The 21,836-nt window shown below is 46.1% G+C and overlaps 1 protein-coding gene and 1 pseudogene across 1 annotated transcript in view; one reads left to right on the top strand and one right to left on the bottom strand.

The window, feature by feature from the left end:
- The window catches only part of LOC148143683 (uncharacterized), a 98,474-nt gene that overhangs the window by 53,704 nt on the left and 22,934 nt on the right, over window positions 1–21,836 (top strand). The gene's annotated exons all lie outside the window — the stretch shown is intronic.
- LOC148143686 (uncharacterized) lies at window positions 1,670–2,584 on the bottom strand (annotated as a pseudogene).

Here is a 21,836-nt window from a genome sequence, read left to right as displayed (position 1 = left end):
TCAGCATGGACCAGTTTGAGCTGAAGGGCCTGTCTCTGTGCTATAGTACTCTGTGACTGGCGTCTCTTCGTAACTCTGACAATGTTGAGTTTTCACATGAACCAGGAAAAAGTGAGGACTGCAAATGCTGGAGATCAGAGTTGAGAGTGTGGTGCTGGAAAAGCACAGCAGGCCTGACAGCACCCGAGTAGCAGGAGAATCGATGTTTCAGGCATAAGGGCAGCCAGATGAATATCTCACTAAATCATGCTGAATAAAATCTGATCTCATTCGTCAACTCTGATTTGGAGGTGCTGGGGGTGGACAGGTCAGAAGTCACACACCACCAGGTGACAATCCCAATAGATTGATTTGAACTCATGAGCTTTCGAAGCACTGTTCCTTCATCAGGTGAAATGATGAAGGAGCAGCACTGATGAATGAGCAATGCTCCCAAAGCTTGGGATTTCAAATAAACCTGTTGGACTGTAACCTGGTGTTGTGTGACTTCTGACTTCAACTTCTTCAACTGCGCATTCGTGTTGAACTTGATGGGATATTTTATCCAACTCGGCGTAGTTAACTCATATCGCTTGGAGGGGTTCATTTGAAACCTTTCAGGAGGCGAATTCAACAAGATTGAATTATTCAAAGTTACTCAATTCTAAACTTACATCAGGACCACTAGTCATAGAGAGGTACAGCTTGGAAACAGATCCTTCAGTCCGACTCGTCCACGCTGACCAGATATTCTAAATTAATCTAGTCCCATTTGCCAGCACTTGGCCCAAATCCCTCTAACCCTTTCTATTCATGTCCCCAACCAAATGTCTTTTAAATTCTACCAGCTTCCTCCACTTCCTCTGGCAGCTTGTTCCATACACGCACCACACTGCATGAAAAGTTTTCCCTTTCGGTCCCTTTTAATTCTTTCCCCTTTCACTCTAAACCCATTCCCTCTAGTCCTAACAACATCCTGATAAATCATTTCTGATGGAGTTGTCAACGTTTCGGGTAGAACCCTTCTTCAGTCCTGAGGGATAATACCTGAAATGCTAACTTCTCCACCTCCTGGTGCTGCCTGCCTTGTTGTGCCCAGCCTCCTGTTTGTCTATTTTAGATTCCAGCATCTGCAGTTTTTTATTTTGTCTCTAACAGATGGTGGAGCAGATTCGATGGGTCAAAATATCCTAACTTCTGCTCCAATAGTCTTGTGGTCGTAGGTTTGTGCGGGTCCTGAGCTCAATGAGCAGCAGCGCCCACTGGAAGCAACGTTCACAGAATCATAGAATCACTACAGTGAGGAAACAGGTCCTTCTGCCCAACAAGTTCAGAGCGACCCTTTGAAGAGTAACTCACCCAGATACATTTTCCTACCCTATCACTCTGCACTACCCCTAACTAAGGCATCACACCTACACATTCATCAACACAATGGGACTATTTAGCTTGGCCAATTCGCCCAAACATGCACACGTTTGGACTTTGGGAAGACACTGCAACATGCAGAGGAAACCCACGCAGACACAGCGGGGAATTACATGCAAACGCCACACTGACAGTCACCCTAAGGATGGAATTAAATCTGGGTCGCTGGCGCTATGAGGCAGCAGTGCTAACCACTGAGCCACCACCCCACTCCCCCAGTAGAAAACAAAAAAACCTACCAACTCTCCCACTACCCCCACTGTCAGAAAGGGCAGGAGGTTCTGTCCTGGGGGTGACCCTCAGCAGCGTTACCGGCAGAATCTGATTGTTAGGAGCATTGGTGCCTCCACTGGTGCTTGTTCAAGCTGCAGGACATTGTGAACCTCTGCCCACACTCGGGGCAGGCAAACGGCCTCTCCCCAGTGTGGACCCGCTGGTACGTCAGTAGAGTGGAGGAGACAGCAAAGCCCTTCTCGCACTCGAGGCAGGTGAATGGCCTCTCCCCAGTGTGGACACACCGGTGTGTCAGCAGGTGAGAGGGTTGGGTAAAGCCCTTCCCGCACACAGAGCAGCTGTAGGGCCTTTCCCCAGTGTGGACCCACTGGTGCTTCAGCAGGTCGGAAGAGCGTGTAAAGCACTTCCCGCAGACAGAGCAGGTGAATGGCCTCTCGCCGGTGTGGACCCGCTGGTGGGTCAGCAGGTCAGAGGAATCGCTGAAGGCCTTCCCACATTTGGGGCAGGGGATGGGCTTCTCACCGGTGTGGACCCGCCGGTGAATCACGAGGTGGGAGAAGCGAGTGAACACCTTCCCACAATCGGGGCAGCGGAAGGGCCTCTCCCCTGTGTGCACCCACTGGTGCCTCATCAGGGCGGAGGAATCGTTGAATGCCTTCCCACACTTGAGGCAGCTGAAGGGCCTCTCCCCTGTGTGAACCCGCAAGTGCCTCAGCCGGGCGGAGGAATCGCTGAAGCTCTTCCTGCACAGAGGGCAGCTGAAGGGCCTCTCCCCTGTGTTCACCCGCCGGTGCCTCAGCAGGGCGGAGGAATCACTGAAGGCCTTCCCACACTCAGGACACGAGAATGGCTTCTCCCTGGTGTGACTGCGCCGATGTGTCTCCAGGGCAGACGGGACACGGAAGCCTTTCCCGCAGTCGCCACACTTCCATGGTTTCTCCATGGCCGAAGCTACAGTTGCACACAAACGCGTGTATGTCCCCTCCCTGCCTTGAATTCCTCTTTTCAGGCCAGATAACTGTTTCAGCCTCGACACTCAGTGCGTTGCTGCAACAGTAGGGGCTCTCTTCCAGTCCCACTGATGCTGAAAACGTACTGAAACAGGATCCAATTGGATCACAGTTGAAAATTGTTGCAGTCCTGATGGATTGAGTGACTCACAAATGCTGGAGAATCAGAGTCGAAAACTGCAGGTCAGGCAGCATCTGAGGAGCAGGAGAGTCAATGGTTCAGGCATATGCCTTTCATCTGTTGATTTTGAAACTTCATCTTCATATCAAATACTCTGAAAAGAGATTACAAAAGTCATCACTGTCAGTCCAGGGTAGAAATTCAGAACAAGCAATTCTACTTTCTGCAGAACATTCTTTTCTTTTGTTATTCCACAAAACTGAAAGCACCATCCTTCTCTCTCTCTCCGTCTATTCTCACTCCATTCTAATTCTCCTGAAAGTGCTGATTCAGGATCTGACAGGGACAGAAGAGCAGAACAGTCACAACTGACATCTTTCTGAATTTTGGATCCCTCCACCTGAAAATTAATATCTTCCACGACATTGGGATCCTGTTGAGAGTGAGCAGGTCTGATTTTTGGTAGTAAAAATTAGAGTGCGTTACATTGTGGAAACAGGCCCTTCGGGCCAACAAGTCCACACGGCCCCGCCGAAGCGCAACCCACCCATACCCCTAACCTAACACTGCGGGAAATTTAGCATGGCCAATTCACCTGACCTGCACATCTTTGGATGGTGGGAGGAAATCGGAGCACCCGGAGGAAACCCACGCAGACACGGGGAGAACGTGCAAACTCCACACAGTCAGTCGCCTGAGGCGGGAATTGAACCGTGGTCTCTGGCGGTGTGAGGCAGCAGTACTAACCACTGTGCCACCGTGCCGCCCTTGTGTGTAGTGTGTAAATTCAGGATGAACCTGCAATGCAACTTCTTGGCAATCAATCAGACACAAAATGGTTAACGTGCCCCCACAGGAGTTTTAGAATGAAACATCAAGGCTATGACACCAGAGAGAAATTGAACAGACTGGCGTGGCAAACCAGAGTCATCTAGATATACAGCACAGAAACAGGTCCTTTGGTCCACTGGTCTATGCTGACCAGATATCCTCGCTGAATCTGGTCTCATTTGCCAGCATTTGGCCCATATCCCTCTAAACCCTTCCTATTCATAAACCGATCCAGATGCCTTTTAAATGTGTCATAATTATACCAGCATCTACGACTTCCTCTAGCAGCTCTTTCCTTACACGTGCAATCTTCTGCATGAATTGCCCCTTAGGTTCCTTTTAAATTCCTCGCCCCCTCCCCGGGCCACCTCACCCTTAACCTATTACTCTATAGTTCTACACTCCCAGAGAAAAGCCCTTGTCTATTTACCCTATCCATCCCGCTCTTGATTTTATAAACAATGGAAGCATCAACGGCTCAGGGCGGGGATGGGGAGGGGGGTGGGGGGGTGGGGAAAGGAAGCCGAATGTGCTGGAGCCAACGCGGAAGAAGAGGACTCAAAACCTTGAAGCTGCAATGAGGAATACTGCATGTGCTGTACTTGTACCTGTTGATTTTATTTGTGGGAATCAAGTGCATTTTAAAAATAAAAACAAGATATCTATTCCTCCCCTTTCACAATCTACTAATGCTGTCCTGGAAACAGAGTGAGAGAATTGGGAGCAGGTGTTGGCCATTTGAGCCTGCACCAACATTGAACACATCATAACTGAATATGAATATACCTACAGTCAGGTGGATAGATTGGGTTTTCTTTCACTGGAGCAGAGGAGATTGAGTGGTGACCTTATAGAGGATTACAATATCATGAAGGGTACAGATGAGGTGAAAGGCAGGTGTCCTTTCCCTAGGGTGGGGCTTTCAAAATTAGGGAGTAAATTTTGAAGGGGAGAGGAGAACGATTTTAAAAAGACATGAAGAGCTCCATTTTTTTCACACAGAGAGTGGTTTGTGTGTGGAATGTGTGTCCAGAGGAAGTAGTGGATGCATGTACTGTGACAATGTTTAAATGACATTTGGAAATGGACATGAATAGGAAAGGTCCAGAGGGATATGGGCCAATCACTGGCAGATGGGACTAGTTGGGTTTGAGAACATAGTCAGCGTAGACCAGTTGGACCGAAGGGTCTGTTTCTGTGCTGTATGACCCTGTAGCTGTTCTGTACTGGTCTTAAAACCATTTTCTTGGAAACCCAAGATGGCGGTGGTTTAAGTGGTCTGCTGTGTTGGGCTCTGTGCCATACCCCCGGACATTTACACCTCCCCCCACCTCATTAACCATCCGTAGGAGAAAACAATTGCTAATATAAACTTACTGAACGTCTGGAGCTGCTATAATTGTGGTTTGACAGCTTTAGGACCAGAATGAAAGCAAATGAAGGAAAGGGGCCGACAGGGGTGCAGCAGGCAGGGCACTCCCCTACTGCATCGGGGGTGCCTGGAGCCATTGCTCAAACTCCCAGGGCAGACCCTTTGGGCTTAATGGGACACCAGCAGTTACTCTCGGAGTTTGCCAAATTCTGAGAAAAGATTGAAGCAGCGGTGGAACCACTATCTGCCACGCTGGAAAAGCATGGTCAGGAAATTCAAATGTTGGCCCGAAGAGAATAGGCAGCGGAGGAGAGGACCGTGGCATCGGAGACCATGGCGGAGGTCTCAGGAGGAAGGATCCAAACGCTGGAAGACCAGGTTCAGGTCCTTCAGGAGCAAGCGGACGACCTGGAAAACTAAAGTAGAAGAAATATGTTACAGCTCGTGGATCTTCTGGAATACGAGGAAGGCGAAGACCTCGTTGGATTCCTGGGGCTGGAGTTGGAGTCGGGCCTGTTGAGTGTGGAGCGGGCCCACCGGATCGAAATGCGCAGGTCCGGAGCGGACCTGCAGCCCCGCGTGGTCCTAGTGCGCCTCCTGCATTATAAAGAAAAACAGTTAGTGATTGAAACAGCAAGAAGACTGGGAAGAGATCCACAGGCTTTAATGCACAAAGGCTTAAGAATAATATATTTTCAGGACTTCTCAGGAGCCTGGATTAAGAAAAGGGCATTTGATGAAGTTAAGAGAAAATTAAGGAGAAAATTAAGAATACAATATTCCTTGAGGTCCCTGACCGTATTGCGTTTCACTCATGGAGGGACGGTGTATAATTTTGATTCAGCAGTAAAGGCAAAGGACTTTGCGAATTCTCTGAATTAAAGAAATCGAGTCGGGGTGAAGGCGGGAGGGACATCATTACAGACAATGCTACTTTTTTGCCCCTTTTTTGTGGTTATTGGCTTTATACGAACTGCCTTGACAAAAAACTGGAATTATTTATTGTATCGGTCAGTTACATATTGTGTGGGGCCTTTTTCTTTTACTGCTGTCCTTTTGTTTTTGGATTGGGGGTGGCGATACCTGTGCTTAAGATGTATGGAGAAGGGGTGTGGGGAGATAGGCAACCATTGTTAACTCTCAGAATGTAAATAACATGTTTTTTACAATCTGTGAATTGGGGCACAGCCTCAGTGGAAAGGAGCCAGGATGGTGGCAATGGTGGGGTTTGGGGAGGGTGGGGATAAGAGATCTCTACATAATTGAGGGTTATTTGAGCGTTTGCTTAAGTTATATGTGGTGGTTAGATTTTTATTTATTGTAGTTTTTAATAGGAGCAGTTTTTAGACTTTATAGAGTTAATGTCTTTGTTGCTCACTGCACCTCGGATAAGCTTCCTCCTCTTGGGAAACCACGGGCTGCCCTGGATGACCATGGCTACTGATTCGTTCAGGTGGTACACCTGGAATGTAAAAGGGAGCCATTCCCCCGTTAAAAAGAAAGACGGTGCTGTCAAGCCTCAGGAAGGAAAAGGTGGACATCGCCCTGCTGCAGGGGACACATTTAACTGATAAGGAACATCTGAAACTGCAGCAAGGAGGTTATGATAGGGTATTCTTCTCCTCCTTTCGCTCCAAGTGGAGAGGAGTGGCTATACTGGTAAGAAGGAACCTCCGTTTGCAGGTAATAGAGCAAATTAAGGACAAACATGGACTGTCCGTCATTCTTAAAGCTCTAATACATGGAGAAGAGTATGGCGTCCTGAATGTGTATTGTCCCCCGGTGCACCCTCTTAAATTTCTAATTGATGCAGTTGCTAAATTAATGAGTGTTGGGGTACGCCACATGGTCATTGGAAAGGATTTTAATCGCCTAATAGATCCCGAGGTAGACAGGATGCCAAGGGGCCAGGCAGGTACACCTGCGCAATCTAAGCAGTTGGTGGGCATGTGCAAGGAGTTGGGATTAGTGGATGTGTGGAGGCATCTCCACCCTAATGGAAGAGACTTTACTTTCTCTCCCAACCCACACAAGTACCACATGGGAACTGACACTTTTTAATGCCATTGGATTGCTTGGACAGAACATTGGCTTGTGAAATTGGCAATATAGCTGTCTCGGACCATGTGCCAGTGTATTTATATGGTAAAATCAAGAGTGGTGGAATGGATGCATAGCACTGGTGCATGGACCCATACCTGTTAAGGGATAGCAAATTTGTTGAGTACATCACAAGAGTTCAGAGCCATCTGGGATATCAACTCGGGTACGGCCAGTAATCCGGAAATACTGGAGGAGGCCACTAAGGCATATTTATGAGGCCTGATTATTTTTTATTCAACGACTAGAAGGACAGAAGGATGCAGAGGAAGGAGTAACAACAGATGCTGGAGACCCGTCTGCAGATAGCTGAGGAAGTATATTATAATAGGCCTTCACTGGTCAAGCTGCAGCTCTCCGGGCTGCTCCCAACCCATTGCACACACTGGGAAAAAAACGTCTGCTTTGCTCAACAAAGATTGTTTGAATTTGGAGATGAGCCACGTAGATATCTGGCTAGAAAGAAAAATGCTTCCCAATCTATTATGTCTGTTAGATAGAAGGTTGGCACAGTAACCCTTGAGTTAACGAAGATTAATGTTAGATTTAGTGAATACTTTGCAGAGTTCTATCAGTCAGAGGGAGATGAACACAGTGCAGCGAGAATGCAGGCCTTCTTTGAGATCCTGCACCTCCCTAGTATAAATGCGGAACAGGTTTCCTGTTGAATGGGCCTATGACAATACAGGAGGTGCAGGAAGCAATAAAGCATCTCCAAGGTGGCAAACACTGGGGTCAGATGGATTCCCAAGTAAATTCTATAAGGAATTAATAAATGTGTTGGTGAGGCAAACACTGGGGTCAGATGGATTCCCAAGTGAATTCTATAAGGAATTAATAAATGTGTTGGTGGAGCCACCTCTGAGGATGTATAGCTATTCATATGCACAGGATTATCTTCCGCCCTCTCTTAGTGAGGCTAATATCTCCCTCATTTTAAAGAAGGAGAAAGAGCCCGAAGAATGTGCTTCATACAGACCCATTTCACTGTTGAATGTAGAATTTAAAATTCTAACCAAGACGCTGGCCCTGAGGTTGGAAAAGGTGTTGTTCTGTATTGTGAAAGAAGATCAGATGGGTTTTGTAAAGGGCCGTAGCTCCTCCAACAATATCAGGAGGGTACTGAACATGGTGCAGGTATGCCAGCAAAGGTTGATCCTGGGTTCAGCGGCCTCCCTAGATGCAGAAAAGGCATTTGACCAGATAGAATGGCTATACCTGTTTGGGGTCCTCAAGCGCTTTGGTCTGGGGCCAACCTTTGCTAGATGGGTGGTGGTGTTGTATAATGATCTGAAGGCAGCAGTCATCACAAACGGCAATAAGTCAGATAAATTAAAACCTGGGAGAGGTAGTCGCCAAGGCTGTCCTCTTTCACCGCTGCTATTTACCTTGGCAATTGAGCCATTAGCTGAGGCTATCAGGAGGGACACTGAAATAGTGGCGCCAGGAGTGGGAATGGGGGAACATAAGATTACCCTATATGCTGATGATGTCCTTTTGTTCTTGGCCAATCTGGAGGAGTCCGTTCCTCGATTGATTCAAACAATTAATTTATTTGGCAGATTTTCGGGCTGCAAGATCAAATGTACAAAATCAGAAGCTATGCGGATGGGGGAGGGGAAGAATTAGTGGAGGTGCCTGATCTGAAGGATGGAATGCAGTTCCTGTTTAGATGGTCGTCAAAAGGGTTTTTGTATTTGGGAATTTTTATTACCCCTGCCTTCCACCAGCTGTATAAAGTTAACTATGTACAATGACTCGAGAGGATAAAGCAGGATTTGCAGCGGTGGGACGGATTACCGTTATCATGGTTAGGCCGAATAGCTCTGATTAAAATGAATGTTCTTCCTCGCCTGTTGTACCCCATGAGAATGCTCCTGTTGTTGCTACCCAGATGAGTATTACTGAGGCTCAATGGTTGGCTAGGTTCTTTTATTTGGTGTCGCAGCCGCCCCCTAATTAAGTTTACCAAATTGCAGCTCTCACAGGGTGAGGAGGAGTGGACCTTTTGGACTTGAAGAGATATCAAATAAGCGCTTTCTTCGCATATGTGTGTGACTGGGCACGAGGGGACTTGGGTAGATTTTGCTTGACGTTGAAGCATTGCAGTCGAGATGTCCCCTAGTTAATCTATTACTCATTGATCAAGATGAAATCCGAGACTGAGCAGTGTAAGAGTACAATCATTTTAAATACAGTGAAAGCCTGGAGGATAATGAGGCAAGACAAGGGCAATTGGCTGAAGACCTCACTGATTACCCCACTGGTGGCAGCCCAAGGATTTAAACCTGGGGCAATGGACTCTGGCTTTAAGTCATGGGAGAATAAAGGAATCTTCTGTCTGGGAGATTTATTCCAGGGTTAGGTCTTGATGTCATTTAGCCAGCTAAGTCAGAAATATGCATTGTCTAATAGGGACCTTTTCCGGTACTTTCAGCCAACGGATTATATACAGAGGAATACCACGCTCCTGGCTCAGCATTACAGGTCAAATGTGGAATAAAGAGTACTCTGGTGTTCAGGTGCTCTTTCAGTTAGTACGTTGTATCATTTACAGAAGGGACGTACCTTAGGGGATGTGGAGGGACACTCTAGGATGTGGAATCGGGAGCTAGGATAGGATATTTCATTAGAAGTATGGCAAGATATATGGGAAAATGTAAGGAAAATTTCAATATGTAACAAAGCACAGGGCATGCAATTGAAGATTTTACATAGGGCTTATGTGGTGCCAGAGAGGCTAGCTAAGTTCAAGATAGGCACATCACCAGGGTGTCCCAAATGTAAAATTAGTATAGGCACTCACACACTGCTATTGGTCATGTTGTAAGATCCAGAGATACTGGAGTGCTATAGCAAGGGAGCTGAAGGGCATCCTGGGGGATTAAAGTTAAAGTGAATCCGGTATTTCTTCTTCTGGGGTTGCCAAATTTGTCTTCTCTCGGAGAACACAGGAACAGACTGTAACATTCTTATGCACTGTGCAAGGAAGAACATTTTAATTAATTGGACGTTGGAAAACCCCCAGGGCTTATGGGGTGGCATATGCTGGTGATGGAGCATCCACCCCAAGATGACCTCACAAATATGGTGCACCACAAAACAGTAGTTTTACAAGACGTGGCAGCCCTTTCTAAATTATATTGATGCAGACTGATCAGCAATATTAATTAGAGCCGTGGTATAGCTGTTGGAATCAGTCTGGGCGCTCATGGGGCCCTGGGAGGGCAAGGCTGGGTGAAAAGAATACGGGTGCAATAACTGGTGCTCCCATGGATGGGAGCCTTAATGGAGGTGTGGTGAGTGAAATAGAATAAAGTAATGTGATAGAATTCAAATTAACTTAAATTATGTTTAATTTTATTTTTATTCAATTTGATTGTAGTTTAGTTTAAGCTAAGTTCGTTCCAGTAGAATAATAGGTAGCTCAATATTAATAGTATCATAATATGACATTGTTGTACTGCTATGTTTCTGTATTTTGGTATTGTTCTTTTTTGTATATGGAGGTGTTGTGAGAGATTTGAAAAAGTTTCTAATAAAAGTATATATTTTTAAAAATTTCTTGCCTTCCCCCATAACTATTTTTGACATTCAAAAGTCAGATGAACTCAGCTTTGAATATATTCAATATCTCCCTAACTACAGGAAGGCATCCCCACTTTGAACTGAATTCCTCTTGCTAATATACCACTTGCCTTGCTGATTGCTTGCTGCACCTATGTGACAACTGGCATTGACTGGAGTAGAAAGCCTGAGCAGAAGGTAGCTGAGGCACGTTTGTACATCCACACATCATTCCTGGTGAAGGGCTTTTGCCCAAAACGTTAACTGTTCTGCACCTCGGATGCTGTCTGACTAGCTGTGCTTTTCCAGCGCCACATTTTTCGACTCTGATTTCCGTTATCTGCAGTCCTCACTTTCTCCACATCCCAATATATCACCATTTAAACAATGTACCTCCTTCCTGTTTTTATTTCATAGGAAAGGCTATCACTTCACACTGCGTTACTACATTTACCATGTGTTTGCCAATTAAGACACATACCTGAACCAACTTTGCTGCAAGTCAAGAACTGAACACCAGAGTGAAAAAATAAAATGGAAAAGGGGTGAGAAGAGTGTGTTGTACTCACAGATGTTGGACAGAGGAAAGAAGTTGCAGTCTGGGATGAAGTTCAATCTTCATTCATAGAGAGAGGAGCAGCAACACCTTCACAAGCGCATGGTCTAACTTCCGCATTCCGACATTAGAGGGAAGGCTCTCAATGGCAGGAGGACCACACTCCTTCCCGTCCTTCAGGGCTTCCCATTGGTCGATCAAGAATGTTGCGTGCCGTTTCCGCTGACAGCAAAGAGCATGCGTAGTATTTTGCTGACACCAGCGTACATGTGCAATGCTTCCTGACATCGAGAAGCATGCGCAGTATGCCCAGTGGAGATGCTGGTCCAACTGCCAATCGGAGAGAAAAAAAAGCTGGAGTCAGACTTGTTTGTTTCCCTGAGGCTCAACAGTTTATTCCTTTTGCATTTTGTGTGGCTGCTCAATTTTTGAATGTCTTTTCCCCAGGGTAGAGGAAAGCCAAAACTGGAGGGGCATAGGTTTAGGGTGAGAGGAGGTTTAAATGGGACCGAACTCGTAACGTTTTCATGCAGAGCGCGGTATATGTATGGAATGAGCTGCCAGAGACAATGGTCGAGGCTGGAACAATTACAACATTTAAAAGGCATCTGGATGGGTATATGAATAGGAAGGGTTGAGAGAGATATGGGCCAAATGGTGGCAAATGGATTACCAGATTAATTTAGAATATGTGGTTGGCATGCACCGAAAGGCTTGTTTCCCTGCTCTGCAACTCTATGACTCTATTTCTAATTAATCTGAACCAACTTCGCAAGACGAGGAATTGACCATTCCATCCTTACAGCTTGTCCTCAACTGTGGCCTAATTGCACAGATTTCAATGCAAGTTTCAGAAAAATGCAGCTTTTTAAAAAAAATTGAATTTGCTTTCAAACTTTACTTATGGTTTTGAAAGTATCATTTTAGCGATTCTCAATGTTAAAGATCAGCCATTTCTCACACCACACCCTCCCATCTCGCAGGTAGAGTCATCACCATCCACGCTCTCTCTATCCTTAGAAGGGCTGATACAGTGATCAAAGAGGGCTCGACGCACAAGAAAGGATGAGAATGGGGGTGCAGGTAGAGAAATTGGACGGGAAACAGAGGCTGGGCGTAGAGAGAGAGAGAAATCGACCCGGGGACAGAACATTGGAGTTAGAGAAACACTGGGGGTGCACAGGGTGGGGGCAGAGCGTTTGACAGAGAGAGAGAGAATGGGTGTGCAGAGTGTGGGGAGAGAGAATGGATGTGGGTCAGTGCGTGGGGAAAGAATGCAAGGGGGCAGAGGGTGGGGGAGAAAGAGAGCAACAATGAATGTTAGGAGAGGGTGAGGGAAGAGAGAGGGAATGGATGGAGAGCAGAGGGTGGGGAAAGAGAGAGAATGGAGGGGAGCAGAGAGTGGGAGGAGAGAGAGAATGAGTGTGGGGAGAGGGACTGGATGGAGGAAGGCAGAGGGTGGACGAGAGACTGGACTAGACAGGGGGAAGAGGGTATGGAGATAGAATGGACGGAGAGGATGGCATGTGTGTGAGAGGGGGGAAGCGAGATAGCGAGAGAGAATAGACAGGGGGCGCTGTGGGCATGATTGGATCGTGATTGAATGGGGAGTTGGTGAATGCGTCGCACCCACTCCCATCATCCCCTTCTTTGCACATGTGCAGTGCAGATTTTTGTGAATGATGCGAGAGAGAATCTGGAGCGTGAGCGCAATTCCCCTCAGATCCTGGCATCAGCAAACCACTGCCTTTCTGTTTTTAAAACTAAATAAAGATGTGGGCAATATACTGGGAATGGCAAGAAGTGACTAAGAAACTGAACCGAGAGTCGGCGCTTTCCGGTGAGGGGAGCTGGGCAAAAACAGGAGGATGGAAGGATGAATTCGAGTTGGAATCCATTGAAAGGTGGAGGAAATGGGAGACAGAGATTTCGGGTAGGAGATAGGGAAGGCTGCTCGGTACAAACTAGAATTCTCTTATCCTATTTCCTGCCCTGCACTGACAGCAATGATCTGTTTTCTCAAGGTATTAGCAGAGGAGATTTTGCTGTTCAGGCGTGCACAAGAAATTTACTCAGGGCCTGAATATCAGCAGCGTTTGAATCGAGGAGGGGAAGTTACTTCAAACATCAACGTGACTTGAGAAGCCCCGTGATTCCACACAGCCTGCGTGGGAGTGTTCCAGGGTTCTGACTGTGCAAAGAACTTTAACTCTGTAGCGAAATGTGGACTAGTGTTCTCGCTGTAGACGAGCCCTTCTTTGGATCGTTGAAGCTGCTGAGACGCAATGACCCCTGCACCATGGAAACTCTGTGGAAGCAAATTCAATTCCCCAAACGGGCTGGAGTGTCACCAGGACTGGCATGAAGCCAATCGATTCCTTCAATCCTGGAATGAAGTCAATCGATTCCTTCAATCCAAGACTGTGGGCGGCGCGGCAGTAGCTCAGTGGTTAGCACCGCTGCCTCACAGTGCCAGGGACTTGAGTTCGATCCCACCCTCAGGGTGATTGTGTAGAGTTTGCACTTTTCTACCCTCCCCCCTCCCATATGTGGGTGCTCTGGTTTCCTCCCAAGGTCCCAAAATGTGCAGCTTAGAGTGGATTGGGCATTCTAAATTCAGGGATTAGCTGTGGAGGTTATTAGGTGGGATGCTCTAACGGGGGTCAGTGTGGATTGTTGGACCAAAGGGCCTGTTTCCGCAGTGTAGGGGGTTTGATGATTCCCCCATCGTGTCTGCAGCCTGGCTTCCAGCTGCATCTCTTTGAGCCGAAGGTCCTCCAGCATGTTTTCCCTAGTTTCCAGCACCCAGAACCTCCCACCTTCTGCAAAGCGAAAGACAAATCCCACCCTGCCCTCTCCAATGTGTGCAAAGTAACTGCTTATTCAGTTTTAGTGGCCCAGCAGAGGCTGGAAGCCAAGTTCAGAACACATGAGGATGGCCTCAACCAGGACCTTGGGTTCATGTCACATGACAGGTAACCCCACTTCACTGTCACGCTCTCTCACACCCACACAAAGCATACACTCTCACACACGCTCACATTCACACAGATCACTCTCTCAGACACACACACACATATACACCCTCTCTCAGGCTGATACTCTATCACTCACACACTTTATCAAGCACACACACACATCCTCTCATGCATGCACACTTACATATAAGGCTTTTGTGTGATTTTGAATTTGCAGAATTATATTTGCAGATACATTGTGCGCTTTTTGAGCAAAATACAATCTACAGGTAGTCAATCCATGTGAGATTTTATAAATTCCTACTTTGGAAATAGAACCAGTCTCACTCAAGATTGGGATACAGACCTTAAGTTGTCTCGAGAATGTGTCTTCAAACAAGTTCTGGGATTTACATATTAATGAAACAAAACCTGCAACCCATTCAAAAAGATGAAAGACTTCACAACAATCTAAGTTTGTTCAATATATCATATCTGTTGCATGAAACTGCGATCTTTTGCTATAAATTCTCCTATGATCCTGCGCCACAAACACCTGATGAAGGAGCAGTGTTCCGAAAGTTAGTGCTTCCAAATAAACATGTTGGACTATAACCTGGTGTTGTATGATTTTTAACTTTGTTTCTCATGAATACATCCCACACTTCCCGGTGCTGCCAGTAAACGTTACAATGTCGATGAAATGATGCAATACCTGCAGAGATGAAAAATTTACAATTTCTAACGATATTAGCTACTCATTCACTGCTCCTTCTGATACATGACATTGGAAACTTAGTGCAAGAGGTTGAAAAGAGTGAGCAGCTTTAAAACAAAAACCTATTGGATCTCATAGCTTTCATTGACAGTCTGAGACCAGGGTTAAGTTCAAGTAACCTTTATTGCCACCCAACTTTGTTACAGCTTCAGATCTCCCCAGCAAAAAAAAAGTATATGAAAAGAAGCTTTTTTTTTAAACATCTCAAAGCTCACACACTCCTCCCAACTCCACTTCCTTTACTGTTGGTCAGCGCCGAGTTGTCCCTTTATAATTGGATCCTTGGTACAGCCTTAAGCTAAAGGAAGTATTGCCTCACTCAGCAATTTAAACCCGCACACTGTATTCATTTAAGTTACTCCCACTCATTTGCCATGGGGTGGGGGTGGGGGCAGTCAAGAGTCAACCATGCTGCTGTGGGTCTGGAGTCAGGTGTAGGTCAGACCGGGTAAAGGATGCAGTTGAGATGACTGAGTGAATCCTTTCCCACAATGGCAGTTTCCTTTCCTAAAAGGGACATAAGTGAATTAGATGGCAGTTTCTCCCCCCAAAAGTGGATTCATTATTAGATTCAGAACTCCAAATTTCTGACCGAATTCCAATCTCACCATCTGCCTCGGCGGGATTCAAACCCCGGGAATCCCCGGAACTGGGTTGATATTCCAGTCAACAATGTCACTCAGCCGTCGCTCCTTCAATCCCCCTGCAATGGCACATGAACTCAATAGACAATAGGTGCAGGAGTAGGCCACTCTGCCCTTCGAGCCTGCACCACCATTCGTTATGATCATGGCTGATCGTCCTCAATCAGTATCCTGTTCCTGCCTTACCTCCATAACCCTTGATTCCACTATCCTTGAGAGCTCTATCCAACTCTTTCTTAAACGAATCCAGAGACTGGGCCTCCACTGCCTTCTGGGGCACAGCATTCCACACAGCCACCACTCTCTGGGTGAAGACGTTTCTCCTCATCTCTGTCCTAAATGGCTTACCCCTTATTTTTAAGCTGCGTCCTGTGATTCGGGACTCACCCATCAGCGGAAACATTTTTCCTGCCTCCAGAGTGTCCAATCCTTTAATAATCTTATACCTCTCAATCAGATCCCCTCTCAGTCTTCTAAACTCAAAGATATACAAGCCCAGTCGCTCCAATATTTCAACATAAGATAGTCCTGCCATTCCAGGAATTGACCTCGTGAACCTACGCTGCACTCCCTCAATAGGCAGAATGTCTTTCCTCAAATTTGGAGACCAGAACTGCACACAATATTCCCGGTGCCGTCTCACCAGGGCCCTGTACAGCTGCAGAAGAAACTTTTTGCTTCTATACTCAATCCCTCTTGTAATGAAGGCCAGCATGCTATTAGCTTTCTTCACTACCTGCTGTACCTGCATGCTTGCCTTCATTGACTGGTGTACAAGAACACCCAGATTTCTTTGTACTGCCCCTTTACCTAACTTGACTCCATTTAGGTAGTAATCTGCCTTCCTGTTCTTGCCACCAAAGTGGATAACCATACATTAAACTGCATCTGCCATGCATCTGTCCACTCACCTCACCTGTCAAGGTCACCTTGTAATCTCCTAACATCCTCCTCATATTTCACCCTGCCACCCAGCTTTGTATCATCAGCAAATTTGCTAATGTGACTATTAATACCATCTTCCATATCATTAATATATATTGTAAAAAGCTGCGGACCCAGCACTGATCCCTGCAGTAGCCCACTGGTCACCGCCTGCCATTCTGTAAGGGAGACATTTATCACTAGTCTTTGTTTCCTGTCAGCCAACCAATTTTCAATCCAAGTCAGTAGTTTGCCCCCAATACTATGCGCCCTAATTTTGCTCACTAACCTCCTATGTGGGACTTTATCAAAGGCTTTCTGAAAGTCCAGGTACACTACATCCACTGGATCTCCCTTGTCCATCTTCAGAGTTACATCCTCAAAAAATTCCAGAACTCGCTGGTGGCTCCGCAGTTGGGAGGAGCGGGTGAAGCCCTTTCCACACTGAGAGCAGATGAACGCCCTCTCCATGATATGGACCCTTTGGTAGATTACAGTGTAGATGTCTGAGTGAACGCCTTCCCGCACACAGAGCATGTGAACGGCCTCTCCCTGGTGTGGATCGGCAGGTGCCTCCACAAGTTGCCCACATGACTGAAGCTCTTCTCGCACTTAGGGCAGGTGAACGGCGCCTCTTTGCTGTGGACCTGCTGATGGGTCAGCAGGGTGTAAGAATCGACAAATCCTTTCCTGCACTCAGAGCAGGTGAACGGCCTCTTCCCCAGGTGAACCCGCTGGTGTTTCAGGACGTGGGATGCATCGATGAATCGCTGCCCACACAGAGAGCAGGAGAACGGCCTCTCCCTACTGTGAACCTGCTGGTGTGTCTGCAGGTGGGACAACTGAATGAATCATCTCCCACAATGGTGGCAGATGAACGGCCTCTCCCTGGTGTGAACTCGCTGGTGTGTCTGCAGGCTGCACAGCCAACTGAATCCCTTCCCACATACTGAGCAGGAGAACAGCGTCTCCCCAGTGAGAACGCATCTGTGGGTGTCTAGCACCAATGGGGAAGGGAACCCTTTCCCACAGTCCCCACATTTCCATGGTTTCCCCATGAGGGGAGCATTCTTTGTGTCGCGCTGGGTTTGAAATTCAAAACAGAACGGATACATAGTCTCTCCCCACTGTGAGGGTTGAGATTTTGATCCCCCAAGCTGAGTAAATTGTTTGACGCATTTTTCACATACAGCGTACTGAATCTCCCTCACTCGGATGTCTCAGTATTATTCCTGCCATACGAGTGTTCAAAATCTCTCACACAGACAAAAGCAAACATTTCTTCTTGAATTGAATGGCTGCTGATATTCAAGCCCCAATGATTCAAGTGGCTCTGTCAGAAGATGACGTATCATTTGTTTTCAGATTTCTTTCTGCATGTCTTCCTCCAAAAAAAAAATCACAAATTGAGTGATCACTGTCAGTACTGTTAAATGAACATAACATCGGTGGCAATTCCTGTATATTGCCAGATGAGTGCTGACCATATATTATGCAGGACGCAGAAAACCCTCATGCAACAAGATAGCCTTCAGTGTGTTTGGAGGAAAACTTAATTTAGATTGCAATAACCTGGAACAAGCTGTCGACAAAGGTGCTGGAAATGGAGCTGAATCACGAATATGATAATGAAATGTCAAGACTGCTTGGGAAAAGAAAGCCAGTGAAGTTACTGAATGACTTCCTGCTGTCCTAGTAAATACAAAAGAGACAAGAGATATAGAACGTAACTCTATTTCTGCATTAGAAGGTGAAAAATCATAGCCACAAAGTTTTATAACAGCCAACAATATCAGATATACACCATATGAAGCAACAGATGTCTACATTTGAAATCAATGTGCCAATCCCTTAAATACTGCTCAGTTCCATAAGAAACTACCCTTATAATTCTGAACATGAGGAAAGAAGTAAACCTTTTCCAGGGGACAAACTCTATACGTGCCAAACCGAGGGAATACACAAGGAAAATGTCTTTGAGAAGGACAGAGAGCATCTGAGCACCTTTGGAGAGCCTGCTCCCTCCATTGAGTCACTCCAGTTGCTACATGTGAACAGTCTCCACCCAACACAACCCCCCAACCACGCCTCTCACTCTCCCCCTCCCAGGATGAGGAATAGAAAGGGAGAGACGTTGCTATGCTCCCAGATGTTGCCCAGAGGGAGGGAGTTTCACTCTGAAATTGACAGGACTACCACCACGTTGAGACGTCCACAATGGGGGAGAGAGGGCACATTGGGAGGGGAGGACATTTTGCAAACTCCTTTTGCTCTCCTCCACGTCAATGCAGTTTGAGTTCAAGCAAAGCACAGGGTATAATTTTAGCATTACACTCTCAGAAAAACCCCACCTCTGTAAATCCAACACTTTACTCCCCCCTCCACTCCATGGAAATATCGATTTGAAGAGATTCCAGAGTTGGAGCTGCTACCATACCTGCTGTAGGGGGTTTGGTAGAAGCTGTTTATTTTAATGAACCATTTCATTTCAACCTCATGCTTGCCATTCAAATACTAATTTTATACAGAGGGTGGTTGATGTGTGGAATGAACCTCCTCAGGAAGCGGTGGATGCGGGTACAATAAAAAGACATTTGTTTTAGTACATGAACAGGAAAAATTTGGAGGGATACAGACCAACAGCAGGCAGGAGAGACTGATTTAGTTTGGGATTATGGTTGGCATGGACTGGTTGGACCAAAGGTCCATGACCATGCTGTATGACTTGATGGTAAGTTCATAGTTCCTTGAAAGGGGAGTCGCACATAGACAGAATAGTGAAGAAGGTGTTTGATATGCCTGCCTTTATTGGTCAGTGCACTGAGTGCAGGAGTCGGGAGGTCATGTTGCGACTGTAGAAGACATTGGTTAGGCTACGCTTGGAGTATTGCAAGCAATTCTGGTACCACCGATCCCACCCTGACACACCATAAACCAGAGATAGTGACTGAAATTGACTCTGATACAAAATCAAATCATTAAATCGCTCCAGTGCAGAAAGAGGACATTTGACTCGTTGAATGCATTGAGTACAGGATTTGGGAGGTCATGTTGTAGCTGTACAAGACATTGGTTCACCCACTTTTCGATTCTTGCATTCGATTCTGGTCTCCCTACTGTAGGATAGGAACGATGTTGTGAAACTTGAAAGTGTGCAGAAAAGATTGATAAGGATGTCGCCAGGGTTGGAGGGTTTGTGGTATAAGGAGAGCCTGAATAGGATGGGGCTGCTTCCCTGGAGTGTCAGAGGCTGTGGGGTGATCTTATGGACATTTATAAAATCATGAGGGGCACGGATAGAGTAAATAGGCTAGAGGAAGTGGTGGAGGCTGGTACAATTACAACAGTTAAAAGGCATCTGGATGGGTGTGTGAATAGGAAAGGTTTGGAGGGATATGGGCCAAATGCTGGCAAATGGGACACTAGATTTAAATAGGACATCTTGTCAGCATGGATGTGTTGGATCAAAAAGTCTATTTCCGTGTTGTATATCTCTATGTTTATTTGATGACAGATGCTTTATTTCTGTTGATGTAAATATTGTTAGGGAAAGAGAATTCCTCTAGTAGGGGACGATAAGAATCCTGGGAGACCCCCAATTCTGGTTTACGATCTAATGAACACACTTTAAGCACCAAATGTGCATTTATGTCTCATTTTGTTTCATTTTTCTTGTTTTATTCCCTGCTCCAATGACCCTCTCAGTCTGGATGGTTCTCAGGCTGAGAATATTGTGGATTGGGCCTTGATCGACTGAATGTTTTATTGCTCTGGAAGGTGTAAAAGGGGCTCAAAGTTTCAGCAGAAAGCCAGCTGAGCTGAGAACAGACAACATCTTTCTCTGGGAACAGGGAGAAGAGGACAGAGAAATCAGAACCTGAAATCCGAGCCGACACCAGAGTACCATGTTATTAGTGCTTTGATTAGCAGTGCCAACCCTCGACCTTTACCTCGCTTCCTATTCAACTTGGATGCCACGTACCCCCTCAATATTCAGATCCAATCCTTGTCATCCTGAAGCCATGTCCCTGTAAGGAGTCTCAGATAATAATTATTCTCTTCAATGTGTGCAGTCAATTCATTCAGTTTTGTGACATTGCAGCACACATTCAGCCATACAGTCTTCAGTTTCAATTCTTGTGTTCTGTAGAATCCAGTTTTGATTGATTAGATTAGATTCCCTACAGTGTGGAAACAGGCCCTTCGGCCCAACAAGTCCACACCGACACCCTGAAGAGTAACCCTCCCAGACCCATTTCTTTCTGATTAATGAACCTCACACTATGGACAATTTAGCATGGTCATTTGACCTGACCTGCACATCTTTGGACTGGGACATTTACTTTCCGTGTCCCTTACTATCATTCTCTGATGTTCATTTCCACATCACTACATTGCTCACCTGCCTTGATAATGATTGGCCATAAAAAATGCATGTTCATACATTCCCAGTAATAGAAGCAGGAGTAGGCCATTTGGTCCATCAAGCTACTCCACCATTCATTAAGATCATGGCTCATCTATCCATCGTCTCAGCTCCTCTTACCTGCATTATCCTGACTATCCTAAATTTACCTACCATACAAAATCCCATTGAACTATGTCTTGAATATGGCTGCTTCTCCTGCTTCCTTGGGCAGAGAATTCCAATGATTCACCACTCTCCGGGAAAAGCAGTTCCTTCTCCTCTGACTTAAACCTACTCCCCCGAATCTTGTGACCTTGTCTCACTCACCATAGAAACAACTAGATAGGGTGGGTCTGGGTGGCATGCTCGTCGGATGGGTCAGTGTGGACTTGATGGAATGAATGGCCTGCTTCCACGCTGCAGTGATTCTATGATTTACCGCAGTTGTGTTTGCCATGGACCACAGCACCAGAACCTCCCACCTTCTGCAAATCGAAAGACAAGTCCCACCCTGCCCTCTTGTACATGTGTTATCTAACTGCTTAATCATTTCTGGTGAATCCAGCCCACGCCTCCCGCTGCTGCCAGTAATCTTTACAAAGCTGATGAGACAATGCTATACCTGCAATACTGAAAATCATAAGGCTTCTAACGATACCAGTTGCTGATTCACCACTCCCACTGATGGACAGCATTGGAAATACAATGTTGGAGGCTGAAAGAAATGAGCAGTTTAAACAAAAACTCACATAACCCTACACTAGGCTCCCTGCTCAGCACACTTTACTTAAATCACTTCAACTCCACATTGCAACAAATTCCCACTTTCCACCAATATCCTGAATGTCCTCACTCACTCAGTTGCTGTCTCACAAATGAAAGATTTCATTGTAGCTTCTGCTCCCAGTCAGGACAAAACATCTTTGA

The sequence above is a fragment of the Chiloscyllium plagiosum genome, unplaced genomic scaffold, assembly GCF_037043375.1.
Source record: "Chiloscyllium plagiosum isolate Xiang-an unplaced genomic scaffold, Cpla_swu_hap1 HiC_scaffold_27, whole genome shotgun sequence".
In the NCBI taxonomy this organism is placed as follows: domain Eukaryota; kingdom Metazoa; phylum Chordata; class Chondrichthyes; order Orectolobiformes; family Hemiscylliidae; genus Chiloscyllium; species Chiloscyllium plagiosum.
This window is presented reverse-complemented; position numbering and strand designations above follow the sequence as displayed.